At 49.0% G+C, this 19460-nt stretch overlaps 1 protein-coding gene and 2 long non-coding RNA genes across 14 annotated transcripts in view; 2 read left to right on the top strand and 1 right to left on the bottom strand.

Annotated features, from left to right (window-relative positions):
* The window catches only part of LOC112928193 (uncharacterized), a 152177-nt gene that overhangs the window by 93814 nt on the left and 38903 nt on the right, over positions 1–19460 (top strand). Inside the window, exon 3 of one of the 2 annotated variants that reach the window (XR_003236714.2) lies at positions 3893–6325. The exons of the other annotated variant lie outside the window; for it this stretch is intronic. This is a non-coding gene — a long non-coding RNA (uncharacterized lncRNA). Of the gene's footprint in view, positions 1–3892; positions 6326–19460 lie in introns of those variants that run through there. 2 annotated transcript variants of the gene reach the window in all.
* The window catches only part of DLGAP4 (DLG associated protein 4), a 193415-nt gene that overhangs the window by 45928 nt on the left and 128027 nt on the right, over positions 1–19460 (bottom strand). Inside the window, exon 1 of one of the 11 annotated variants that reach the window (XM_072735988.1) lies at positions 5692–5808. The exons of the other annotated variants lie outside the window; for them this stretch is intronic. The gene's annotated coding sequence lies outside the window, so the exon portion shown is untranslated. Of the gene's footprint in view, positions 1–5691; positions 5809–19460 lie in introns of those variants that run through there. 11 annotated transcript variants of the gene reach the window in all.
* Positions 7409–11423, top strand: LOC140595365 (uncharacterized). Its single transcript, XR_011996932.1, has 2 exons — positions 7409–9170; positions 11115–11423. It is a non-coding gene; the product is annotated as an uncharacterized lncRNA (long non-coding RNA).

The raw sequence follows: 19460 nt of genomic DNA on the forward strand, positions 1-19460 counted from the left end.
GACAATTTCCTGAGCGAGTCAAGTGGCAGCTGCTGGCTATGCTGGCCATGGGGGCAGAGGCCTGGTGCCCCCTGGATCAGAATCCTAGTGCATGGGAGGAAAAGGTGGCCCCCGCCCCCGTCTGTGACCACTGCTGCCCAATGCCCTTCCTCAGGCCTTTCTCCTTGTCAGGTCCCAGACACTCTGCCCCTCTCACTAGAAACACCACAACCCTTGACATAGGTTCCCCAGTCACCCAGAATTTTTCCAACTTGGCTCTCATATAGCCTCAAAGTAAAGCCCAGAGAGGTCAGGCTATCTCTCCCAGGTCACTCAGCTGGTTGCTGGGATTGGAAATGAGGTGGAGCCTCCAAATCCCAGGGTCCTAGGCAGCCCGGGTGGCTCAGCAGTTTAGTGTCACCTTCAGCCCAGGGTGCGATCCTGGGGACCTAGGATGGAGTCCCACATTGGGCTCCTTTCACCGAGCCTGCTTCTCCCTCTGCCTGTGTCTCTGCCTCTTTCTGTGTGTCTCTCATGAATAAAAAAATAAAATCTTTTAAAAACAAAAACAAATCCCAGGGTCCTAGGAGATACTAATGCTGGTAATTTCCAAACCAGGTTCTGAGGGCCCCCAAAGGGAACTGAGGAAGGCTTTTTGGACTCCCATTGTACTCCAGGTCCCTCAGAGCAGCTCCCATTTTCCTTTTTCCTCCATATGGAACTCCCACCCAGTACCATGAGAGCCACCACACAACTTCCACCTCCTCAGAGTACAATGAGGAAACTGAGGCTCAGAGAGGCACCTGTGCTCTTTGAGGATCTAGTAGCAGGGGCTCTGAGTGTGGGTGTGTCCCTTCTTCCTCCCAGACTGAGAAAGGAAGACGCCTTTAGGTTCCCAGCCTGGAGACCACCAGCTCCAGGCCTCCAGGGAGGCAACCCTACTTCCTCCAGCTCCTGAACAGGGGACCCAAATGGCATGCTGTTCTCAAAATCCATTTCCACCATTACTGCAACAATATCCTGCAAGCAACCTGTCAGGCAACATTCACTCCTCCCCCATTCTTGCTTTTTTTTTTTTTTTTTTAAAATTTTATTTTTAAGTTAGCTCTATCCCCAATGTGGGGCTCAAATACAAATCCAAGATCAAAGGTTGCACACTCTACAACTGAGCCATCAGGCGCACCCCCTCCTCGTCCATTCTATGCTGGAATCTGCTACATCCTCGTTATCTTATTTATCCTCTAAGACCTGCAGTCAGCCTTGCCAGCTGCTCTGCTCTGAGGCCCCTGCTCTACCCCCCAGTACACTTATCACCCCACCCTCCTTGGGAGTCTGAGCTTTTTTTTTTTTTTTGAGTCTGAGCTTTAAAGAGACGCCAGCTACCAAGCTGCAGTTACTACTGAATCATGACTTTGTTGTTGTATGTCAAAGTTGTGACCACTAGGAGGGGGTGCTGTGGAGTAGATGATACGCAGAGTTACGGGACTGCTATGACTCCAGTCCACGTAAAAACTTGATTTGTACAGCCCCTGTCTGGCCTGGTAGGGAACTGCTGGGTCGGGGGGATGTGGGGGGAGGTGTGGAGAATCCAAGTATTGGCTTTTTAAATACTGGCTCTAGCATGTGGACTTCACTGCTGCCTTTCCAAGGTCTTAGGAGCCCTGTCTGGGCAATACTACTTAGAAAAAGCCTTACAAAACCACCACCCTCACTTCTGGAGGGCTGGTGTTAGACCCTGATGATGGGTCACAAAAGTCTGGCTTTTAATAAGATGTCACAGGCCCCTGTGTCTAGAACCAGACACTGCCAGGCCCCATGCACCTGAATTGCTGCCCTCTTTCATCATTCTGAATGACCAAGAGGATCCCAGAATAGAAAGAAGGTGTTAACGGGCTCATTCACTGTGCCTGGAGTGACAGGTGGTATATCGGGTGACAGGATCAGGAGCCAAGAAGCCTGGGCAGCTGAGAGATGGGATGAAACAAACAGTACAGAACTGAATGGGGAAAACCTTGAGTTCAGGTCAGGTCAGCACTGCCTGCCTTGTTGCCAGGTCCAGGGACAGAGATATGAGAAGGGAAAGGCCCTAGTCCTCAGAGCCTATATTAGGATTTTGAGTTTGGATCCCTAGTCAGACCGTTACATAAGAGAGCAGCACATGTGGGAAAATGCCTTAGTATCCCATGCTGACCGCAGACATGGTCTGAGGCTGCCCTGACCAAGAAAGGTACAGGACCAGGGGAGTGGGGAGCAGCTCCCACTCAGCTCTGGATAACATCGTGGGTAATGCTGGAGGCTCTGGACAAGGCATTGCCCAATGGGAGCCTGATGCATGAGCAGAAGTTGCAAATCCATCCCATTATGACAAATGCCTAGTTTATGGTGGGGAAGCCACACACTGGGTCCTGGGCAGGCAGGAAACTCCAGGATGAGTAAGTCCTTGTCCTGAAAAAACTCACAATAAAATGCCGAGGTGGCAAGGAAATGCCTCCTCTACTGGGCGTCGCCCCGTGGAGCACTGCCATACGGAGCATTGTGTGAGAAAGCCGGGGACAGACTGATCAAGAATGCTGTGACTGATTAGTGCTGTCTGTCAGAGATCTGCCACAAGTGGGGTGTGATACATGTGCACCACGAATCATGCCTGGGTCAACATGAGGGAAGGCTTGGAGAGACTGGGATAGTATTCTGGAAAAGAAAGCCAACTCAGAAAAGCAGTTATCATCTTCAGATACCTAGAAGATGGTCCCGTATACGTGTGCTCTAAGTCATCACACTACAACCAGAGTAGGGACAGGAAGGTGAGGTTGTTATGGGGAAACAGATTTTGCACTATAAGGAGGCACTTTCTAAAGGACAGAGGGCCCAGGAGGGTTTGGCTAGGCTAGACACAGGCATGATAGCTGCTGAGAGAAGACACAAGCTCTCATGGGTGTGACCTTTCGGATTCCATTCAAGCCTGAGAGGATTGTTCCTTCTTTACTCTTCTACTTCACACCCAGTTCTGGATGTGACATCAGACATCGTGTGTATGTGTGTGAGAGACATTTGTACTTCATATATATATATATAATTTTGCATCCAGAGAATCGTTATCAACAAGCAAAAAAGAGGAAAATACTCATTCAGCCTAGCTACATGGGAAATGATGTGAGGACTAACACCAGGGCCTTGGCACAGATGGGGCCTAAGATGCCTTCCTCCAGGAAGTCTGGCAGCACAGAGCCCCAACCTGAGATGATAAACCCATCCTCACAACAGGAGATCCACCAACACTTGCTGCCATTTCCCACCCCCGCAATAACCTGCTTTTGAGCACTGGCTCTGCTTTGCACTCACTCACTGGACCACTTAGGCTCATGGGCCTCAGTTTCTCTCATCCATAAAATGCCAACACCCACTTGCCCTGCCCCCTGCCCCAGGACTACTGGGAGAGTGTCTGGGGAAGACAAGTGAGAAAGGGCCTGGTGGGGTCCCACACAGCTACTGTCCCATCCCAGCCCCGCCAAGGTGCTCCATAGGCAGGGGCTGGGGCAGGCAGGTTCAGTGCCCTGAGGACCCATAGCCATCCACACCCTCCATGCCACACATGTATCACCGTGTGCTATTTCTGGGTGGTGACCACTGATGTCCCTGCCTTGCCAAGCTCCCTTCTCCACCCCCCGCCCCCCTTCCTGCCAACACATCACATTCTCAGCTTCCAGGCATTTGCACTGGCTGCTCCCTGCCAGCAACATCCTATCTCCTCCTTGATTCCGCCTCTCCTCCAGATCTCAGTTCCGGCATTACTCCCTCCGAGAAGCCTTCCCTGACTGGCTCCCTTGCCGGGTCAACGCCTCATGTTGAGATGTACTACAGCCCTTGCCACCACACTGTTTTACAGGCCTGTTTGCTTTTCTGCCTCTCCCTTTAGGCCCTGAGCCCCCTGAAGGCACTGACTATGTGGTTTCCATTCCTACAACCCTGTCTCCAGCCTGGAAGAGGTGCCCAGGCAAATGTCTCCCGACATTTAGGAGATTGGACCCTGCTTCTGACTTTATCCCAAAAGTGGTACAGGCCCATAGGGCCTTCCCCCCTGGAAGAAGACCGTGAGGACGCAGCAAATAGAAAAGAATCTGTAAGAAATGACTTGGCAAGCAGAAGACAGAGGCACTGGGACAAGTCATGACTATTGGCTTCCTCTTCACACCCCCGTACCCGGCCCTGCTCAATTTTTTCCCAACCACCTTTGAAAGCACAATATGGTGACATTTGGGAAGATCTCTGTGAAAGAACACCTACCCAAGTGAAGGTCACCAACCTCCCTGCCCCCACAATGGCACAGCGTACGAAGTGGGTGATTAGTGGCTAATAGTCACATTACCAGTGTTTAGTAACGGCTCAAGAACTGGTGGCTCCTACAGTGGCCCAGTCACTGTCCGAAGTCCTTACACCTGCGTCTTATATTTGATCCTCACAAGGAGATGTTTTCATCATCTCCCCTTGTGCTGCTGAGGAAACAGGAGGCTTAGAGAGCTGGGGGACTTGCTCAGTGTCATATAGCAAGTAATGTTCTATCTGCCGAGTGCAAACCCCATAGGTCTCAGTCTCCAGAACCCAACGCTTACAGCATCCAGTCTCACAAGGAGTAAAAAATACAAGCTCACCAACAAGCGTGACCACCACACATGTGCCTATCAAGCTTAGAAGCCACTTAGAAAGACAAGTATGGTCTCCTTCTGCCGCTGGAGTCTGCCTAGAGCGCGCCTCCACAAGGAGCACATGAAGAAAATGGATTTTACCTCGACAACTTCTACCCCTCTGGGAGCTGCTGCGCCCCGATGTTTTTGCAGGCATACTCGTCACACCTCCCCAGGTTTTGGGCTGTCCTGCCAAAGGACCCTCTTCCGTTCTCACAAAGAGACCTGTGACATCACCTGCCCCTGAAACAGTCCCTTCCCCTCCCAGGACTGCCACCCCTCTGTAAAAGCTGGAGGCTGTACTAGGCTGGAGATGGTGCAGTTTGCACTGGGTGTACTGCTTCTGCTTGCTTGGTAGTACCTGCCTGTATTAAGAAGGATTCTGAAGCCTTGTCTAGGCTCAGTGGGAGTGCATCAGTGATTGAGGTTGTTTGCTATGGGCCTTGTATGGGAAGTAACTGCAAGTGCAAGGTATGTGTCGTCCCTGGGCAAAAGGATCCACAGGAATGCTTTAGAACTCTATTCTCACAATGCAGAATCATGGTCCTTGACTCCCCACCAAAACCTCCACCCCCTATCCTCCCCTGCAGACCCATCAACAAGAGGGTTTCTTGGGCAATGTTTTAAATCTGGTAAGATGGGAAAGCAACTTTGTTCACAGTCTTCTACCCTTCAAAAGACTGACCAACGAGGAACTTGCAGTAGCTGCAGCCTGTGAGTGAGGGTGGCTGGGTTTCAGCCCAGGGTCCACGCCCAAGTGCTGTATGACCTCAGGCCAATCACATCACTTCTATGTCTCTGCTGCTTCTGTAACATGGGGATCAGGAGTCCTGTTTTCCTTGCATTTAACCTCATTCAAACACTGTGCTTAGGATCATGACTGCAAAGGGAAGTCCATTATCCATCTCATTGATTCTGGGGCAGCCACATAACAGGAAGTATTGTCCCATTTCTCAGAGGAGGAGGCTGAGGCTCAGAGAGTGAGGAGACTTGGCCCAAATCCCACAACAGGCAAGCTGACTAAGGCACTTACGTGGGTCCTATGATTAAGTCCACAGCCTTTCTCATCCTATTATCCCTCCTCCACAGAGGGGCTGTGGCCAGGCTCCATGCAGCCACCATGGGCCTGGAAGCAAGGCCACCTCTGTGGAGAAAGCCCTCCCAGGAGCTGATGGGTCTGTTAACAGTTCCTCTGGAACGCAGGCACATAACGCTGCTAGTAGCAGTGTGCATTCGCTGGGAAAATTCATCACGACCTGAACACTTCACTGTTCAGGGACAGCATATAACCCTCTTTCCAAATACATCTTCTTAAGAAGGGCCTGTAGATGAGGCACCTGGAGGAGTTGAATCCAAGAGACAAAGCAGAATGGTGGTTGCCAGGGGTTGGCGGGGAGGGAGAAACAGGGAGCTATTGTTTAATGGGGAAGAGTTTCAGTTTTGCAAGATGAAAAGAGTTCTAGAGATGGAGGTGATGAAACAATGTGAGGGTACTTACTGCCACTGAACTGTACACTTAAAAATAGGTCAGATGATAATTGTTACGTGCATTTTATCCCAAGTTTTTAGTGAGGAGTCTTACTGAGGAATTCCTTGCAAATGAGCCCAGTTATCAAATTGCTATTTTATACCCCAAATCCAAAAGTTACAAAATAAAATATTTAAAACTATGATAAGCATGAATTTTAAACACTTCTGCTCTGAGTTAAATGTGTTTGTGAGCAGGGGCTGATCTATAATTTGCCTGCATTCTCTTTTCTGACATCCAAGAAAGAGAAATAAGGAATTCAAATAGAAAATAGGAAACATCAAAGGTCTGTAAGGACAGTGATGGGTGTATTGGTATCAGAACCTTGGAAAGGAGTTGGATGGGAGAGTGGGTGAAGATAAAAGGTTTAAACTAAAAAAGAATTAACTATAGAAAATATAGGGAAAAAAGTCATTCTAATCTCATTGCCTGGACACAAATACTATTATATCATTCTATACCAAAACTTTTTAAACTGTGATTTTAGAATTGCAACCTTGCTATAAAGAAATAGAAACTTCTGCTTTGGCCTTCTTACAGAGAAGTAGCGGGGAGAATAGAAAGAACAGTGGATCAAGACTTCAAATCATGATTAAGCTGTGTGACTCTGGGCAGGTCACTTAAGCTCTCTGTTCCATCCCCTCTAATAACCTGCAACCAGCAACAAACTGCCAACAGAAGCAACATAGCTTCATGAACTGTGAGGCAGTATGAGGAAGTGAGCAATAAATAGGGAGTGCTAATGAAGCCTTTTTTTGATGACTTAGGATCAGTATGAAAACCAATCAGAAGTATTTGGGAGTTCTGATGTTAATTTTAAAACCCAAAACACCTTTTAATACACCGACACCTCTGGCTCCTTCAGGGCAAAGTTTTTTTGCTTCAGAGGAAACAAGGTCACTGAGATGATGAAGCCCCGCCTGACCTTGCAGACCACTCCAGACTGAACAGAACCTCTTCTGGTTCCCTCAATATGCTAAACATTTTTCACCCAGGGGTCCTGATCCCTGCTGTTCGTGGCCTGCCCCCTGACGGCCTCCTGCCCACTGGCCACCTCACCATCCCTGACATGCCCTCCCCATCCTCTCAGAATAGGTCCCCCTCAGCCTGTTCCTTCAGAGTTCTCAGCACCAGCAGGCAGTATCTCACATATTCATCACCTGCTGGCATGGGGACTTCCAGTTGATGGAAGCTCCCTGAGGAAAGAGACCAAGTCTGTCTTGTTCCCTCCCCTGCCCTGGCTTGGCACTGGCACTCTGAGCACAGGAATGGTTGGCCATTTGGAAAGAGAAGTGGTGGCTGTTTGGAGGTTGGGGCAGACTGGGATGAACCCAAACCCTACTCCCTACTGCCCCTGCTTTGAGGAAATTGCTTTGAGGAAACTACAGGGCAGCAGGAGCAGAGCGAGTTGGCTTTTAAAGGTGCTGTCAGACAAACCCTGCTCCTCCTACCCCACCCTGGCTCACAACCATCCCTAGGCAGGCAGGCAGGCAGGTCCAGATGGCTACCACCACTCCCCTGTGCAGAGCAATACTATGCAAGGAAGTTCCAGGAGAGGGTGGAATTCACAAATATATTCACAGCACACTCAGTAATGTGCCCCAGCAGGAAACCCACTCAAGGAGTGATGACCCTTCAGAGACAAACCCTGGCTCTGAATGCCTGGCCCTGAGTGCTGATGGACTCTAATGGCCCTCAACAAGCATTCTTGCTTGATCTTGGCTCTCCTGGCCCCTGGGCAGCCAAGCCCTGCCATCCCTCCCTGACCCACAGTGCCTTCCTCTCCCCTTCCCTGGGCGTGCCCATACCCTAGGGGTGTCTTCCCCTCAAAATCTCCATCTACCGGGGTCCTTTCCAGCTTTTGAGGTTTTGACGGTCATCTCTCCTCTAAAGCCTACCTTGGTTCACTCCAGAGTCCCCATCATAGCCCTGCACTTGACAAACAATAACTTGATGTCCCTCCAAACACCCCAACCAGTCCACTTCCATCTTTCCAGGCATGGGACATGGATAGTCTTCAGTTATTTCAAGTCTTCTCTCTCCCTTGGATACCAATAGCAGCAACAGCTCCCATTTTTTAACAGTTCCTCTGTACTACAGACTGTGTTCAGTGCGTTATACACACTTTGCTCTGGTCTTCATGCTAATGCTGATTTCAGGTAATGTTATCATCTCTATTTTGCAAGTGAAGAAACTGAGGCCTAGAGAGGTTAAGGAACTTGCCCAAGGTCTCACAGCTCTTGGTGGTGGCCAAGGACTAAACCCCAACAGTTTGTCACTAGAGCCAAGCTCTTGACTATAGGTCTGCGAGATCTCTAAGGTGTGGGCATTCCTCCCTGCTCACCCAGTGCCTGCCTCAGCCTTACAGTTAGGCTATAAATGCCAGCTTTCTGCATTCCACAAGAGCAGCAAGGCCAGGTGCGGATCATTGATTCAGTCATTTACCAAGGACCATCTGATCGATTACCCACCCTGGGCTCAGTGTGTGCCCTTAGCGAGCAGTCTTGAGCCAAAATGACTGTGTCTGGGGACCGTGTGATTGTGCAGACAAGAGAGGTACACAGAAATTGAATTTGTTGAAGCAAAAAAAAAATGATACTGTATCTACTTTGGCAAGTCTGAGAATTTTCTTAGAAAAAGCACAGAGAAACAGGAACTTAAGACCCCCACTAGTTAGATAACAGCTAATCTTTGAAATACACAGACCAACCAAATCAGGTGTTAAGATCCTCGCTATCTTCCAAGGGACCAAAACTGATTCAACAGAACAGCAGAGCTAGAAGGATCTTCTCCTGCCAAGAAACAAATGGGGACTCTGGAGCCCAGAGCTGGAGAGGATCTTGTTGGGGCCACCTAAAAACTCGGGAAGAAGCTGTGACTCCTTCTCCTCCAACTCCTGTACAACTTCTTGGGACTGGGACCAGAACAAAGGGCATTAAGGCTTTCAGGCCACCTGGGTCCTTAAGAAACCGCCAGGAGTTGAGGTAAGTGCCCACCCTACAGTGACCGAAGGTTTAGAGGTCTTGCCAGTGGAGACAGGGCCCTAGCTCTTACCTTCAGGGAGAGTGGAACTGTTCTGTGAAAGCTGGTTTGGGGAAGCGAGGATATCTTTCCCAGGCCAGCAGAGGCCCAGCTCAGCCCTGGCCCGGAAGGACAGAGGTTTAAAAGGCAGTGGCTTCTCACCTGGGGCCACACCCCGGTGAGGCTGACTTTCACCAGGGAACCTGTCCGACTGGCCGTCTCCCAGACAGCGGCAGGCCAAAACACCACCCCTGTCTGTAGCCTGGCGCCTCCCCCGCGGGGCCCTACTGGGCCCCCGCCCCTGCCAGGCCTCCGGAGCAAGAGGGAGAAGAGGCCTGCCCCCTGATGTGAGGCCAGCTCGGCCTGGGTCCCTCAGGGCCAATCCCAGCCTGGGCTGGGGCTGAAGCAGCTGCTTCCTGCTTTGCCTTTCTCTTTCACTTTGGTTTTTAACCCCAAAGTGAAACTGAAGACTGCCACGATGTGGGAAACCTAGTGAGAGGTAAGGCTTAGGAGGGCTGAACACCTGGCTTCCAATCCCGGTAAGGCCGCCTGCTCACCTAGGAGGAAGCCCTCAGTTTTCCATTGATAAAATGGGAAGGAGGAACTAGGCTAATGATTTTAAACTAGTAATTTTGAACTAGAAAAATGATAGAACTTCCTCTTCCTCATCCCTACCACCGCTGAAAGCTGAAAGGGAGCTGCAGAAATGCCCTGTGGGGGACCCCAAAGGGCCTTCCCATTAACTTGGAGGAGGAAACAAAAGTAGCCTCAGTGTGGGGACCTTCCTGGCCTCCCTAACTACCTCTTCCTCACCTGTCATCTAATCACCTTGACCCTGAGCGGGCCCTGGAGTTCCAGCATCCTAGGGCAAAGCAAATGCATCCTAGGCATGAGTCTGACTCTGTCCTGGCACAGCAAGTGGAGACACCCACCAACGGATGCCACCAAATTCCTAATCAGAGCGCAGACCAGGCCATCTGCTAAGACTGGAGGTAGCCCACCCAGGACTGGTCCAAAGATCAGACTCAAACTCCAGGGTGGGATGCTTGGGTGGCTCAATGGTTGATCATCTACCTTTGGCTCAGGTCGTGATCCCGGAGTGTTAGGTTCAAGTCTGGCACCCACTTCTCCCTCTGCCTAGGTCTCTGCCTCTCTCTCTCTCTCTCATGAATAAATAAAACCTTAAAAAAAAAAAAAAGAAAAAGAAAAAGAAAAAAACCCCTCCAGGGTACCTGGCATAGTGTCTAGCTAAAACCATATAATCTATATTATGGGGGTTCCCCATTGGCTGGTTTACCAAATCTTCCCACTAGCCTGGTGATATAAGAAATGCATGGATGAACCTCTCCACTTTTCAGATGAAAAAAAATGAGGCTCGAGGAAGGGCAGGGACATAGTGGCCCAGCCTGCCCTGGGATGCAGGAGCTCAGTAAATATTTGCTGAATGAAGGAGTTCACTGGCCCAGCTGCTGCCAAGCAGATGCAGCCCAAGCCAGAGAAATGCAGGAAGGAGGACACAGCATGGGAGGGGGGGATGCCTCTCCCTGGGGACCAAGTCATCAACAGGTCCCCAGGACCTGTAACAGAGTCCCCTCCGCCCAATTCTGGCCCCACTCATTACCCTGCTATCCCATTTCTTCCCTTCATTCCTTACTTCCCCTCATCTGCACCATACTCTGGAAATACCTCACTGGCTGAGGACTGCTGAGTAACACTGGCCAACCCCCTTCCCATCTGGGCTGAATTAGAATAGTCTGGTTCTTAACCAAGGAAATGAATTTGAATCCAGGGGATGCAGGGTGCTTTTTAAAAAAATACACACTTTCGGGATGCAAAAGAAGGCAATTCAAAATACCTAACAAAATTTTAGGTGCACAGACTCTCTGTAACAACAATTTCACTTGCAGGAATGGCTCCCACAGCTCCACAGGCACACCCACATACACACAGGTGGGGGGAAGGTGCTTGCTGTGGCACTGCTCACAGCAGCAAGACTGGAAACAACCTAAATGCCCTCCAGGAGAGAGCTGGATGACAACTGGTGGTCCATCCGTCATGGGACTGTCACACAGTCATGGAAAAGGAGGCCATGGACCTGTCTGCGTCAACAGAGACAGACTTGTAAAGAAGACAAAGTACAGAATGGTAGGCTGTAGGTAGAGAATATGCCACTGTTTGTGTAATAAAAGGTGATGTTATTGACATAGCTGCCTACATATGAAGAGTATTTCTGGAAGGAAACATCAAGACTGTTCATAGTGATTATCTAGGAGTGGAGGGTGGGAGAGTTAAATTTTTCACTGGGCATTTTTTCTACAAAGTTTGAAACGTTTAACCACATACATGCACTGCTTCAATAGAAATGTAATTTCTACACATAAAAATAACTCCAGCAAAATGCTCCCGGAGAAAGCATTCTCTATGTCTCAGGGATCAAAGTCCCTGGGACAGGGCCCAGGCATCTGGAGTTTGAAGTTTCCTCAAAAGCTGCTGGTCTACCCTTGTAGAACAGGTGGCCAGCCTCTGAGAGTAGATGGAGGCAGCCTGGACACTCCAGGGCTCTGGGCAGGGGAGAAAATGTCAGAGAAGACTTGGGAAAAACCTGGCCTTAAGGCATAGGCAGGATTTGAAGAGGGCTTTGAATGTGGAACAGATTCAGTTAAGAGTTCCTACAGGGGGCAGTGGGGGAATTTTGCCAGGCTGGTAAGACAGGGAAAGAGGAAGGATTGTTTCTCTTAATATGAGATCCTGGCAAGTCCCTACCTCTCTTACACTTGGTTCCCACTCATGGGACCTGAGAGGGGGTAGGCCAGAAATCTGAGGATCTGCCTTTATGTCATCTCATTTAGTACTGGAGGAAAGAGAGGGTCCCCAGCTCAGCACATGGCCACAGGGCTCCACACCTGGGCAGAGTGTAAACAAATATTTGGAGGCTAGAGAAAAATCAGGCCAGGATCTAAGTATAGCAGCCCTCAGGTGACTTCCCTCCCACCCCCCTCCCCAACACACTGCTGAAGGAGCAGAGGGCCTTTTCTTGAGATGCCTTTACTTCACTTTGATAATGATTAAATCATTACTGAAGACCTCTTTTGTCACTTTTGAAGTTCAGTTTGCAGAGACTTGTTGCCTGGACTTGCTTTACCATGACGCTCTAAGCTGAGGGCTCACAAGCTACAACAGTCTAGATCTAAGCCACAGGCCCAAACTACAGGGCTCTGCAGTGGACAGAGCCCAGTGTGCAAGTCAGGAGTGCTGCGGTAGATCCTGGCTATACCTTAATGATACTGTGAACTTTGGGAGGTAAGTCTCTAAGACTGCTCTGCTTGAACTGTAGTGCCAGTGCCAGCTCATTGCCTGGCACTCAGCAGGCACTTCAGTATTTGTTGAATAAACAAGTAGCTCAGCCAGTGAATTCCAGAGTGACCTTGCTCAAGTCACTTTCTGGAATATGAGGATGATGTCCATAATAGTCAAACTCTGGAAGGAGCCTCGGTGTCCATCAAAAGATGAATGGATAAAGAAGATGTGGTATATGTATACAATGGAATATTACTCAGCCATTAGAAATGACAAATACCTACTATTTGCTTTGAGGTGGAGGGACCTGGAGGGTATTACGCTGAGTGAAATAAGTCAATCGGAAAAGGACAAACGTTATATGGTCTCATTCATTTGGGGAATATAAAAATTAGTGAAAGGGAATAAAGGGAAAGGAGATAAAATGAGTGAAAATATCAGTGAGGGTGACAAAACATGAGAGACACTTAACTCTGGGAAATGAACAAGGGGTAGTGGAAGGGGAAGTGGGTGGGAGGTTGGGGTGACTGGGTGATGGGCACTGAGGGGGGCACTTGGCGGGATGAGCATTGGGTGTTAGGCTATATGTTGGCAAATTGAACTCCAATTAAAAAAAAAAAGAGGGATCCCTGGGTGGCGCAGTGGTTTGGCGCCTGCCTTTGGCCCAGGGCGCGATCCTGGAGACCTGGGATCGAATCCCACGTCGGGCTCCCGGTGCATGGAGCCTGCTTCTCCCTCTGCCTGTGTCTCTGCCTCTCTCTGTGTGTGTGTCTCTGCCTCTCTGTCTGTGTGTGTGACTATCATAAAAAAAAAAAAAAAGAAAAGAAAATCAGGACGACAAGCATAGTAATGACTTCCCAGAGTTGTATAAGATCTAATAAGATAAGGTGGATGAAAGTGCTTTGCAAATCAAAAACAGGCTAAGCAAATACTGAGGATTCAGAACCAATGTGCTGAAAACAATATTTTAAAAAAATGAATATATAGGGGCCCCTGGGTGGCTTGGTGATTCAGCATCTGCCTTTGGCTTGGGTTGTGATCCCTGGGTCCCAGGATTGAGTCCCACATCAGGCTCCCCATAGGGAGCCTGCTTCTCCCTCTGCCTATGTCTCTGCCTCTTTCTCTGTGTCTCTCATGAATACATAAAATCTTAAAAAAAAGAATTAAAAAAATGAATATACGTCTGAATGGTCAAATTTATGTGAAAGCATGGGGCAAATGGCAAAGCGTTATTCAAGCCTTACTACACTTGAAAGGGACAGTAACAGGCCACTCTAGTCCACTGTTATAATGTCTGAATGGTATTTTCTCAGGCTGTCTGTTTGAAAAGAGCACAAAAATCCCTCATTAAAACCTTTGTCTAGATTTTGGTATGAAAAAGATGGGTGCAGTTACAATCATATCTTGCACACATTGGGGTCAGAGAACATCTGCCGAAGTAGACTGGCATATGGATCCTGGGGGTGTTTACTGGATGTAAGGAGAGGGATGGTTGAACAGAGCTCAGAGGCTGTGCCTACCACTCGGTTGCTCTGCTTCATGACCCAAGGCCCAGCCCAAGGGGACATATAAAGGAGAATGATTTGCCAAGCCATCAATTTCTGTCTTTTTTTTTTTTTTTTTTTAAAGCCATCAATTTCTGAGATGTACCCTGGGACCAGCCCTTGCTGCCTCCCATGGAAGCCTCTCAGTAAGCACCAGTTCCCTTCCCCTTCTCTCTGCCCAGTAGATATCCCTGGCTACCACCTGGGAAAGGGAAACTGGGCTCCATCACCTGGCTCTCCAGTGCCAAAAGCATCTTGGGACAAGTCCCTTCCTACCTTTGTGGGTGGCTGATTCCTGTGGCTGGGCGAGGGAACATCCTCTCTGGTGGCAGCTAGCTGAGAATCCCAATGAACCCAGTCATGGATGTGCCCACTTGGACTATACACAATGAGGTCTGACTCTGAATACTGCTCATAGCCTGGTGAATAAAACTGATGATGTGAAAGCCCCTCACTTCCTTGACTCTCCTACCTTGAAGAATTCTAAACTGGCACCCGGTCCTGACTTTCCAGATCTTCGGAAAGTAAGGGCGTGTAGGCTTCAAGGGATGTATCTGCATGCCCCCAATTCAAGGGGCAAGAAGGCTCAGATTCCTAGGATCCTAATAGTGAGAGAGTTTCCAAGAAGCAGAGCTGAACTGTGGGTAGAGTCAGGATTTGCAGTCAGCCCTGGGTCTAAGCCACATTTTCCTTATCTGTAAAAGGGGGATAGTAAGTCCATTTGCCTCTGGCTTGGTGTAAGGATTTCTGACAGCATCCGTGGAGGCCCTGGCACAGAGCCTGGCATAGAGCAGGTGTGCAAGCAATTTTCTTAGACTGTATTTCCTCCTCCAAAGTAGTAACATTCAACATCTTTCCCTCTGGCCCATCAAGCCCCTGAATGGGCTCTCCTGAAGGAGCACAACACCCTCGGCTACCCCAACTGTCCTTTCCCACCCCATGGGCTCCACCCAAACCTCACCCTCTTCTTTCATCTGAATGCTTGTGAAGTTTCTCCTGTCCATTTTCATTCATTCCAATTCACCCAGCCTGATACACCTTCTTAGAAAAAAATATCCTCCAGTTGTGCCACCCATTCTAAAACCTTCCATAGCCCCCCAAAGCCTCTGCTTCTCAGCTGATATGAATCCAATGTTGCCCACAACTTCCTGGCCCCTCCCAGATTTTCCATCCAGAGCACTGATGCATCAGCAAAACTAATCTACTCACTGTTTCCCTAAATACATGCTTACCTTCCAGCCTCCGCATCTGCCTTTGCACAAACCATTCCCTAGAATGTCAGCCTCACCCTCTGTCTCTGCAAATCCAGCCCCCTTCAAGAGGGCTCTTGTTTCCTCTGGCACACACTCACTTCTTCCTTCTCAAACAATGCTTTTCCTCAGCAGACGCTTAATTACAGACTGTCACACAGTCTCTCATAATTGTAGGCCTTGTCTCCCTTGTTAGACCATAAGTTGCCAGGGGCAGAGGCCTCATCTGTTCTTTCCCATCCTCTCAGAGCTTGGCCCACAGCTGGGGGGCAGGCTTCAGAAAGTGCTTTCCAAGCCCAACTGGCTCCCGGCTGAGCCAAGTCTAGCTCCAAACACTTGGGACCATTTCTTCTGTCCCATGATGAAACTTCACTGACCAAATCACACTTTGCTCTTCCTACTCTCCGCTGGGTGTCCCAGGCCAGTGATACAGAGAAATGGAGACCCAGGTAGGCAGGCAGGGCTATGATTCTTGCCCGGCTGTGGCATGGTCTTTGGGATCCTAGGCACGTACCTGTCCTTCCCCTTACCTGGGCCTGCTTCCTCACTGTGAAACAGGAAACAATCATCTTTTAGCTGTAGAATACAAATATTATTTGCTTTTAAGGTAGTCTTGACGAGTGGGTGAGTGAGGAACTAGGACTCAACACAGGCTGAGGGAAACCCGGCAATCTGAGAGGCACTCAGACTGCATACCTCATCAACCTCATTAAATTCCTGTTGACAACTGGATTGCATTCCTGCCCAGGTGTTCAATTCCACAGCCCTACCCTGGCCAGGTCTGACAGTGTCTATTGCCAGGGCTAAGCAAGGAAAGGGTAACTTGCTTCTGGAAACAACCAATCCTGCCCAAAACAAAGATGAGGAGGAGCCAGATTCCTCATGTGTGAAATGAGGAAAGTATTGGTATCTGCGTCACGGGGTTGCTGCAATAATACAGTGAGATAATGCCATAAACCACTTAGCACAACCCCTGACACCTGGTAAATGGCAGTGTAGCATAAAGGTTCCCATTTCTCAAGGGACCTTCACTACATGAGTTCTCATCCTCATGGCAACCTGTGAGGAAGGGATTTCCATCCCAATAGGTCAGAATAAAATTGAGTTGCAGAAAGTTGATCAATCCAAGATCATGCAGTGGGGACAAGCCAAGCTGGGAAACAATCCCAGGAAACTCTCAGTTCAGCTTTTCCCAGAGTGCACCCCCCAGGTTCTTGGTTTTGGACTCCTCCAGAGGGCTGAACTTGTAAAGTTGATTCCTGCCCCAGACCTGCCAAAGGAGACTCTCTGGGATGGAGCCTAGGAACTTAAACTTTATAAAGATAAGGAACCTACATCTTATATACATTAGGAAACTGAAGTGCGTGACCACTTTTCATCAAGTGTGGGCCTGGGACAGAATTCATAGTCTGTTTGACTCTAGAGCAGCAATCAGAGACTTCCTGGAGGAGGTGGCAGCATTTGACAATGTGGGTCTCAAAGGGAAGAGAGGGTACAAAGGGGAAGGGTACAGCACAAATTATGGCTTAGAGTGGGAAGGGCCAGGCAACAGCTGTTCAGGGTTGCTCATGCTCCCAAATCCCCAGGGAGCCACCACTGCAGCCCTTCCCTAGAAGTCCAGGAAGAGACACTTCTGAGCCAATCTGAGCTTTTGGGAGAGGAGCCTGCCATGCTGTTGCCTCCAACAAGCTGGTCTCTGGCCCTCTGGGTGTGTCTGGTTGCTGCTCAGGATGAGAAAGCCAGGGAAGATGTGACTCAGTCTCTTCCCAGCCTCCAGCTAGTCCTGAAGTCTGAGATGAGCTCAGAGGAAATGTCAAGCAAACTCTCCCTGCAGAAGAGATGCCAGACCCAGAGAAGGAGGAGGCCTGAGGGGCAGGCTACCAGGCAGAAACAGTAAATTTAGAGCACAGCTACTGGCGAAGAAAAGTCCAGAGGTCTGGGCTCAAGCCCACCCCGATGCTGCCATGCTGCAGGACTCTGAGCTGGTCCCTGTGCCTCTCTGGGCCCCCTATTCTTCATCCACCTGTGAAGCAGATAGAATGCCAGTGCTTCCTCCCAGGACCATGAGCAACAATGGTCAGGAAAGTGCCTGACAGATTACACAATGGCTCATATGGCAAGTGAGAGATTAGAGGATTACTCCTATTATTTATTAGAACAGTCAGGTGCTTTCCTTGTTACCTGAACCTCAACACCAGGGGGTTGGCGGGTGGGGTGGGGCGAGGAGAAGCTGGGTCTCTGTCTTGTTCCCACAAAGAAAAAAGTGATCCAGATATTATTGGGAGATGAAAATTCAGATTTATTAAGTGCCTATTGTATAATAGGTATTTTTAAAAAATATATAATCTCACTTAATCTTCACCACAATCCTGTATGTAAATATGATTATCTTGAGTCCCAATGAGGAAACTTGAAGTTCAAAGAAAGTAACTTGCCCAAATTACACAGGGAATGAGTGATGGAGACCAATTCTACTCTAACAGTTTGCACGAAAGGGAGGAACATGCCTGGTATACAGGCCCAACTAAAGCACCACCTCCTCCTGGAAGCTTTTCTGAACCCTCTGCCCAGACAGGATCTCTCTCCTGTGAAACCCCACAGCATATGATCAGGACACATCCTGTAGCATTCACACATTCTCCCCCTTGTTCTGTGATCAAGCACACTTTTAACAGGTAAGATGAGCTGTAGGTACAAATAGGTAGCCATTGAATTACCTTAGAATCCTCAAATGTCAGAACTGGAAGCACCTAACAGGCCATGCTATCCAACTCACTCATTTTTCAGAGAGAAAAATACAGAGAGAGAGGGATGCTTGTCTGAAGCCACATTGCATCTTAGCACTGCCAGGAATAGAACCTGGCGTTCTGCCTCACAGAATTTCTTTAGGGATTCTATGATTTCAGAATCAGTTTTAGGACAAAGATTATTATTCCCATTTTACAGATAAGGAAGCTGAAACCCAGAGAAGGTGGCCTCCCTGAGAGTGGGAAAGATGTGGGGACCAGCATCCTGATCTCCTGGAACCAGGACCAAGCCCCTCTCTCTCCTCAATTGCAAGTCATTCATGTAGTGTGTCAAGCACACTATTTTACCTATTACCCAAAGTAATAGGTAAAATGGATGTTGGAAATTGTCATTATACACCAGTGGGCAAGTGACACTAGCCTGACAGTGACCTACCTCCTCAGAGGCAGTGCCATGGAAGAAGACCAAGTCCTTGCTTTACCCTCTGTAGGTCCCTGGCTCTATGGGCCTCATCCATAAGACAAGGGTGCTACAACAGTTGATCTCTTCTCCTGCTCCGAAGTTCTAGGACATCCTAGGCTCCTTGACAGCAGACCTCCAACTGTGTGTGGAGCCTCTCCCGGCTGCTGTCTTTGTCTTTGTTTCCCCACTCTACAGGGAAGCAGGAAAAGCAGCAGAGGCTCACAGCCACCAACTGACTTTTTTCCCAAGTGCCACTGGCCATGCAGGGTCCACCCTCAAACAACAATGGGATGGAACATGGAAAATCCAGCTGTCTCCCAGCACAGACATCCAGCTATGCACACCTGCCTATCTTTACAAACTAACAAAGAGAAACCAGGAATTGGCATAGATAAGGGACAGCTTGCTCCCTGCCCTGGTGGAAAGGCAGGTGTATTCCTGAAAAATCAGGTGGTAATGGAGCCAAGGGTAAAGAACTCTGGAAGGAGTCCTGGGGCTGGACCCCTGTCCTAGCTCTGCCATCAACTAGCTGTGTACCCTGGGCAAGCTGCTTTCCCTCTGTGGGCTCAGTTTAAAGACACAGTGACACTTCACAAAGCATGCCTACAGACGTTTCATTTGATCTTCATGACAACCTGGTGAGATTAGTACAATTATCCCCTTTTTACAAATGGAAAAACTGAGGCTTATAGAGGTTGAGGCTCTCACACAGCTTGAGGCTGGCAGAATGAAGGCCCAGAGTTCTTAGCCCATCAAAGGAAATACTCAAGTGTGTCAGATTAAGAACAACTCCTCTTTCCCCTCATCCTGACTGAGAGTCTCAGCAAGACCAAGGCAGCACAGTCCCTTGTTCACCTGCCCAATCTGGTGGCCTGCAAAGTTCTGGCCACACACCCTACAGCCCAGCTGCCTAGGCGGCCGCACCCCCCTGCAAAATTTCATTACTCAAGTT

The sequence above is a fragment of the Vulpes vulpes genome, chromosome 14, assembly GCF_048418805.1.
Source record: "Vulpes vulpes isolate BD-2025 chromosome 14, VulVul3, whole genome shotgun sequence".
Taxonomy (NCBI): domain Eukaryota; kingdom Metazoa; phylum Chordata; class Mammalia; order Carnivora; family Canidae; genus Vulpes; species Vulpes vulpes.